This window comes from Microtus ochrogaster, chromosome 10 (assembly GCF_000317375.1).
Source record: "Microtus ochrogaster isolate Prairie Vole_2 chromosome 10, MicOch1.0, whole genome shotgun sequence".
NCBI lineage: Eukaryota > Metazoa > Chordata > Mammalia > Rodentia > Cricetidae > Microtus > Microtus ochrogaster.
The window spans coordinates 2,912,293-2,921,024 of NC_022016.1; positions in this window are offsets into that span (position 1 = coordinate 2,912,293).

Sequence of the window (8,732 nt, forward strand, 5' to 3'; positions counted from 1 at the left end):
CCATTGTCCTTGGCTTCTCAGCAGCCCTCATTGTCCGCCATATTCAGAGAGTCCGGTTTTATCCCATACTTTTTCAGTCACAGTCCAGCTGGCCTTGGTGAGCTCCCAATTGATCAGCCCCACTATCTCAGTGGGTGGGTGCACCCCTAGTGGTCCTGACTTCCTTGCTCATCTTCTCCCTCCTTCTGCTACTCATTGGGACATTAGGATCTCAGTCCGGAGCTCCAGTGTGGGTCTCTGTCTCTATCTCCATCCATCGCCAGATGAAGGTTCTATAGTGATATGCAAGATATTCATCAGTATGGCTATATGATAGGGTCATTTCAGGTTCCCTATCCTCAGGAGCTAAAAGTATACAATGGAGGAAAGAAAGCATCTTCAACAAATGGTGCTGGAATAACTGGATGTCAACCTGTAGAAGAATGAAAATAGACCCATATCTATCACCATGAACAAAACTCAAGTCCAAATGGATCAAAGACCTCAATATCAATCTGAACACACTGAACCTGATAGAAGAGAAAGTGGGAAGTACCCTACAACAGATGGGCACAGGAGATCGCTTCCTAGGTATAACCCCAGCAGCACAGACATTAAGGGCAACATTGAATAAATGGAACCTACTGAAACTGAGAAGCTTCTGTAAAGCAAAGGACACTGTCACTAAGACAAAAAGGCAACCCACTGACTGGGAGAAGATCTTCACCAACCCTGCAACAGACAAACGTCTGATCTCCAAAATATATAAAGAACTCAAGAAACTAGACTTTAAAATGCTAATTAACCCAATTAAAAAATGGGGCACTGATCTGAACAGAGAATTCTCAACAGAAGTTCAAATGGCCAAAACACAGTTAAGGTCATGCTCAACCTGAGCCATAATTTTAACAGAAAATTTCCTTAAATTACATATGCTTAAACAAGAAAAAGCAGTACTGTCAGGAGAAGATGACCTGCTTATTCCTGATTTTGCTCAGAAGTGAGCTATATACAAATCCTGCTTGAAAAATCAATGTTTCAGTTTTTCTCATAAGTAAAATTTCAGTCAGTTTCATTTATGAAGCTGAAAATTTTCACCATTAAATACGTAGTGTCTATAATATCTAATTTTGCCCTTACAGGCAATCTTTCATTTCCATTTTGCATGAGAGCTTTGGCCCCATGCTCACTTACTTTCATTTCCTGTTGAAGTATTTTAGAACCAATTATGTGTTTATACTGTAAAAATCAAATGATCATAACTAATGATGTAAAGACACTTTCAATGAAGGAAATAATGTGAAAACACATAAATACCATAAAACCCAGCTTAAGATAATCATGGAGATTTCTGTATTTGGTAAATAAACAATGATTTAGGAACACAGAGAAAATCAGAATCACCATCTTGAGGTAGTAACACAGATTTCTTCACTTAGTTGTGTTTTTCATTTTTAAGATCTTTTTGTTTCATACACCTGTTTAATGAAGTTATTCATTTTCGTACTTCATTATTTTCTGTCATCTGCCTCCCCATCTTATTAAAACCCGTCTTCTTCCCCCAAAATAACTTCCTCATACATTAATGTTTTCTTTATATGTGAGCCACTGGGTCTAATTAGGTTTCCTTGCATTAATATGGGTTGGGTGTTTGTTTACTAGCACAAGGGCAAGTTATTAATGGCTATGCCACTGGAGAACATAACCTGTCTTAGTACCCATGAATTGTTAAGTCCTTGAGGAGTAATGAGTCGTCCCAAAGCATTTATAAATCTATCATTAAGTGTTGATGAGTCCAATCTTGTGCAGGTCTTGTGGAGATAAGTAAAGCTGCAGTGAGTTTAAGCATGCAACTCCATCCAGACTTCATCTTCTTCACAACTCATGTTCCTATAGCCTTTACCATTATTTTTGATTTTGCATTTTTCTTTTGGTTATTTTATATCCCAAATAAAGTTTTCCCTTTCTCCTCTCTTCCCAGTCCTCCACCCCAGAGCTACCCTCTCTCTTCCCCCACCCCATGCACTCTTCCTCCATTTCTATGCATAAAAGGCAGGCCTCCCATAGATATAAACAAAACATAGCACATCAAGTTGTAGTAAGACTAAGCACATTGCCTTGTATTAAGGCTGGGCAAGACAACTCAATATGAGGAATAGGGTCCCAAAAGCCAGTAAAGGAGTCACAGATAGCTCCTGCCCCTACTGTTAGGAATCGAACAAGAAGACCAAGCTGTACAAATGTAACATAAGCAGAGTGCCTACATCAATCCCAAGCAGGCTCCCTGGCTGTCAGTTCAGTATCTGTGAAGTCCTATGAGGCTAAGTTAACAGATTCTGTTGGTTTTCTTGTGATGTCTTTGACTCTTCTGGCTCCTACAGTCTTTCTCCCTCTCTTCAGTAGAATTCCACAAGGTTGGCCTAATGTTTGGCAATGGGTCTCTACATCTGTTTCTACAAATTGCTGACTGAAGCCTCTCTGGTCACTATTGGGCTACACAGCTTTCTATGAGTACAACAGAATAATCTAAACCTCTTCTTGTGATGTTCTTTGGGTCTTAGACAGTATAATATAGATGTCTCATTTAAACATGATTACTCTGCAAATTGTCTTTTTTTTAATCAATTGAAAAATCCCTATGTAGTAAAACTAAAAACCTAGTTATTCACAGGCATCTCTATGTGTACACATTTATGTAAAAAAAAAACCCTGAAATTTCTGTGTGTGTCATTAATGCATGTGTGTTCAGATATTCCATCTCATATATATATATATATATATATATATATATATATATATATCACAGCCTCATGGTAATACATAGATGAATAGAAATGGGTTAATTTAAGATGTAAGAGCTAACTAGGAATATGCCTAAGCCATTGACCAACAGTGTTGAAATTAAAATAATTTCGATGTAATTATTAGGATCTGGGTGGCAAGGAAACAGAAAAGCAGTCTCTAATTAGATAATGATGCCCAACATTCAGCAACATCCACATAAAGCCTAAGATAGCTTTAAAAAAAGTGTTTCTAACTCACAAAAATGGGAGTCAGTTAGAACTTCTTGGTAGTTCTATTTTTTTTTTTTTAGATAAGCTATGTTTGCTAGTGGTGAATAGAAGTGCAGCTCCTATAAGAGAAGACTTTGTAATTCAACATTAACACCAAAAACTACATGGCTTCTTCAAGAGACAGCTTCCTGTTTCATACTGGAAACACAAATAGCTCTATTTTGGGACGTCCTGTACTTAAATGGGATTCGTGAGCAGTGTGCCACTAGTCACTTAAATATGGCATAGACCCACTGGGTCTTTGGAGGTGGGGCAATAAGCATGGCTCACAGAAGGGGTGAACAACCTCTGCCATGTTGGATGGGGCAGAGCCAACAGACAGGGCCATGGAGTTGGTCCTAGCCATACCTGTTTAGCATTTAATAAACAAAACATGGTCCTCATCAGAAAATAATTACAGACATGCAATAAAGACAGATTCAGAAAAAAAACCCTCTGAATGGGTCAAAGCATATTCAAAAAATGTATGTAGGCTTGGGAGAGAGGAAAAAAAGAATATAAACAAGAAGACAGTCATAGATTAAATGATTAAAAGTAATAAATAAATATTAAAAAGTAGTGGAGTAAAAAATATGCCACATAAAGATGAAATATACACAGAGAGTCTGAATTATGTGTATTATTGTGTTTTCTTTAAAATTTTTGACTGCAAAAAGACATTTGTTTCTATGGGTTACTAAGCTAAGCCAACATATATAAAGGTATCTTGACTTCAAAAATTGATTCTAAGGATAAAGACTTTGGAAAAGAGGTTTTGCTTTAGTTTCCACAAGTATGGGAACCTGTAGATTCCTTCCATGTTAATGCAGTTTGATGGAACAATACCCCCTGAAAGGTCTCCATGAACACTAATAATAATTTACCCAACAAATAGAAGGAAATAGTTTAGAGAAAACAATGCCCAAATACCCAAATTGATTGTTTATAAATGTTTGTTTTCACTTAAAGGGGGTTTATTATAAGAGGTTAATGGTCATACTAAATCCCTTTCTCAAAAGGGGGGTATGATACAAAGATCAATACTTGGAACTGGTATAAATTTTGCTCTATTGATACAAATTTAAGGTTGATTCATTACACTGTGTTTAGATATATTTCTAGTCTTGCTTAAGGTATTGTGTTTATACAGTTCATTTCAAAATATAAGGTATAATTAAAATTTATAGATTAATAGATGGTCATTTATAAGAGTCAAACTTGTAATCATGTTACATATATTTTATAACATATAGAGATATACTTCAGTTAGATAGATAATATTCAACACTTTAAAGACCTACAGAATACGGCACTTAAAATGTTTTTTAAACGTAGACTTTTCTCAACAGTGAGATGTGTTTGTTTCTCACAGAACCAAGTACTTGAGAGAGGCTGATATACATTGAAAAAACTCATTATGGAATTTACCTTCAATGTTACAAGACTGGCAATCTGGCAAGAAACTGCTCTTTCCTGAACTGCTTGATGGTATGGTGTATAAATTGAACATGTAGGACCCACAGAAAATTGACTGGTAAAGGAAGGTGAGAGTACATCAGGCTTATTGCTTCATGAAAATGTCTGCCAGACATTCTTCAGGACACAGAAAAAAAAGTGACTGATAAACTGCCAATATAGGCAAAACAGACTTTCAAATTTCCTGTGTGTTTTAGGGGAGAGGGCTGCTTGTTTGTCCTAGTTGCCTGGCTTGCTTAGCCCCAAAATAACAATACAGAAACTGTATTAATTACTTAATTACTGCTTGGCCTATTAGCTTTAACATCTTATTAGCTAACTCTTACAACTTGATTTAGCCCATTTCTATTAATCTAGAGCAGAAATATACATATAACAAAATTTACTTAAAATATGTATCAATATACTAAGATCCATACCAATGCAAATTATTTATATTTATTTCATATCCCCTTTTATATGTAAAAAAACTTTTACAAGCAATATTTGGCAATATTGGCATAGTTTTGTCTATAATAATTAATTCTGATTGGGGTGCTGTTAGTCAAGTCTTTTATGGTGTATCCTGTGTGATAGTTTCATCTCGGTCAGCAGTTGGGTGAACTGATTTTTAAGGGGTGTTCAAGATGACCAGTTAGAGGGTTTTATTCCATCAAACTATACCAGTCTGGAAGCAATCCACAGGTTTTCATCATCTGTGGAAACAAGAGAAGAACCTCTTTTTCAAAGCAACATATCCTTAGACCCAAATTTGGAAGTCATGATACCTTTATAATATACATGCTGGTTTAGTTTAGCAGCACATACAATGCAATCTCTTTCCCTACTTAGGTCATTCACAATCAAAAAATTCCAAGATAATACAATAGTTTACATAATCCAGAATCTTTGAGATTTTTTTATTTTTACGTGGAATATATTTTTACTCCTGTCTCTTTAAGGACTTTACCCTTTTTTTTAAATTTTATTTATTTATTAAGGATTTCTGCCTCCTCCCCGCCACCGCCTCCCATTTCCCTCCCCCTCCCCCGATCAAGTCCCTCTCCCTCATCAGCTTGAAGAGCAATCAGGGTTCCCTGACCTGTGGGAAGTCCAAGGACCGCCCACCTCCATCCAGGTTTAGTAAGTTGAGCATCCAAACTGCCTAGGCTCCCCCAAAGCCAGTATGTGCAGTAGGATCAAAAACCCATTGCCATTGTTCTTGAGTTCTCAGTAGTCCTCATTGTCCGCTATGTAAGTCCGGTTTTATCCCATGCTTTTTCAGACCCAGGCTAGCTGGTCTTGGTGAATTCCCGAAAGATCATCCCCATTGTCTCAGTGTGTGGGTGTAGCCCTCGCGGTCCTGAGTTCCTTGCTCATGCTCCCCCTCCTTCTGCTCCTGATTTGGTCCTTGAGATTTCTGTCCAGTGCTCCAATGTGGGTCTCTGTCTCCTTTCATCGCCTGATGAAGGTAAATATTCAGGAGGATGCCTATATGTTTGTCTTTGGATTCAACCTAGATGCCCTTCAATGGAAGAATGGATGAAGAAAGTATGGAATATATACATATTAGAGTATTACTCAGCAGTAAAAAACAAGGAATTCTTGAAGTTTGCGTACAAATGGATGGAAATAGAAAACACTATCCTGAGTGAGGTAAGCCAGACCCAAAAAGAGGAACATGGGATGTACTCACTCATATTTGGTTTCTAGCCATAAATAAAGGACAGTGAGCTTATAATTCGCGATCCTAGAGAAGCTAATTAGAAGGTGAATCCAAAGACTTTACCCTTTTTTAAACATTAACTTTATTTTATGACTCTCTATACTCTTTTTCTTTTCCAAGCCTATGTACATTTATCCAGCACTGTGACCCATTTATGGTTTTTTTTTTAATAATCTGGATTTGTCTTTCTTGTATAGCTGCAATTATATTCTGACCGGAAGTATTTCTTAAAATGCTAAACACTTAAGAATCTACGCTGTGGCATTATTAGGTACATATACATATACAGTACTTTCTGTTTGCCATACCCATTCAAACATGGTGGAGCTGCTTGCCGATTCTGAGAGCCACCCACACTGCCTCACTTCCTGACACACAGCTGCTCCAAGTTGCCACTAAGCAAGATGCAGCAGTCTACTCACAAAACCCATCCAAATATTCAGTCTCCCAAAATAGCCAGAGATCACACCGGCAGAATGGCCCAGAAAGCCTGCATTTCAAAACAGCGTGGCTTTTTTTTTGCTGCTGAGTCAGGAAAATCTCTCTTACAGGACTTGCAACATGCTACCAGCAAACCACAAGAAGCTGTGTTAAATTCTGTATTTTTTGTCTAAAGTTACCTTTCAAGACCTCTCATGTTTTACATGGATTTAGCTGGCCACATGGGTGCCAATTTATTGGAAGGAGGGTCCACCTGTTCTTCATGGCCACCCAAATAGCTTAGCCCTGAAATAATCACAATGAAACTGTATTGATTATATCACTGTTTTGCCTATCAGCTCTAGCATCTTATTGGCTAACTCTTACATCTTAATTTAACCTATTTCTATTAATCTGTGTATCACCATGAGTTGGTGGCCTACCAGCAAATTCTCATCACATCCTTCTCCAGTGCTGGCTCCATGGCATCTCCCTGACTCAGCCTTCCTACTCCCATGCTACAGGCCAAGCCAGTTTTCTCTATTAATTAACTAATAAAATCAACACATAGACAGAAGGTTCCCCCCACACCAATAATCATGAGGAAGAACTCTCACTGAGAAAATTTGAGAAAATACTAAGTAAATGCTGTCTAAACTATCAAGAATATTATCTTATCAATTTGGACATAATACCAAAATAGCTTAAACTGTATGTCTGAGTTATTTTCTCATGTTGTAGTCTAGGAGTCCAGTACCATAGTATCCACATGCTTAAGGTCTAGGGAGGGCCCTCTAAGACTTTACAGATGATCATCTCTGTCTTCCTCTCTGTACAGAAAGGAGAAAAAAGGGAGAGGGAGGAAGGAAGGGAGAGATAGAGAGATTAGGTATAGCTTCACATAAACGTGTCAATCCTACCACTAAAGTTTCACCTCCAAGGCTTTATCAAAACTGCTACCACATCCCCAGAAAGGTCCCATACTATCATGTGGAACAGCAGATCTTCTGAACATGAATTTTATAGAGATAAAATTCAGTTGATCATCAAATAGAAGAAAAAATTTCTGAAGTATGGCTGTCAAAATTAAACTGAAGAATTATGGTGACCAAATAATAAAATATATGGAAAAGTACTATTGGACAAAAACAACATTAAGCAAAAACATATGAATCTAAATAACATATGAATATTAGTTAACAAAGTACAAACATTGTTTCATTAATTATAACATGTGTAGATACTAGTGTAAAATGCTAATATTGAAGAAAAGTGGCAGGCAAATGAAAATTCTGTGAATTAATTTTGCTGTTTTTCTGTAAATCTTAAAAGTTGATTTTAAAGAACACAAAATCATAGAATCCTTGAAAATACCCTAAATTAAGACACGTTCAAAAGCTGCAAAACTGTTTCTTCATTAGGACATATGATCCCCTCAAAGTATCCAGTCTAATCTAATCTTCGAGACCACTGAGTGACAGAGGTCTCTACAAGTTACTTACGTTGATGTGTGCATATGCATGTGTGTGCCTAAAGCATTTGTATATACACACTCTGTATTCCTTTTACTTATTTATTTCTGTTTATTCTTTTTGGCAATTTCACCCTTTTTACCAGTACAAAGTTCTACGTAATTTTCTATTGGCCCTTTCTCTGTCTTTATTATTATGTGGACCTTGTATTGTACAATCTTGATCACTGTGCATATATTAGTTAATTAATCTGTGTAGTATCCTCCTGAAAGAGCATTATTCCATTCATTTTTATACTGTGGAAAATGAACAGCTAAGTGACTTTTTCCATCCTTCACTGAGAGTTCATTAGGATGTTGACTTAATTATAAACCCTGAATTGCTAACATAGACAAAACAGGATGGTAGATGAGATCTCAGCAATATTCTAGCTCATCCATTAAGACATTCCTAGCTTCACTTTCAATATACTTTTGGTTAATTTCAGGATTTCCTGGAATTTTTTCAGGCATAAATAACTTGTTGTTTTTAAGGCAACCCAGTTAAAAGGAGGTTAAAATGGTGATTACTGTTATTTTCAGAAATAAATGTAAATTTATTTAAAATTATTAAAATTTAGAATAATTT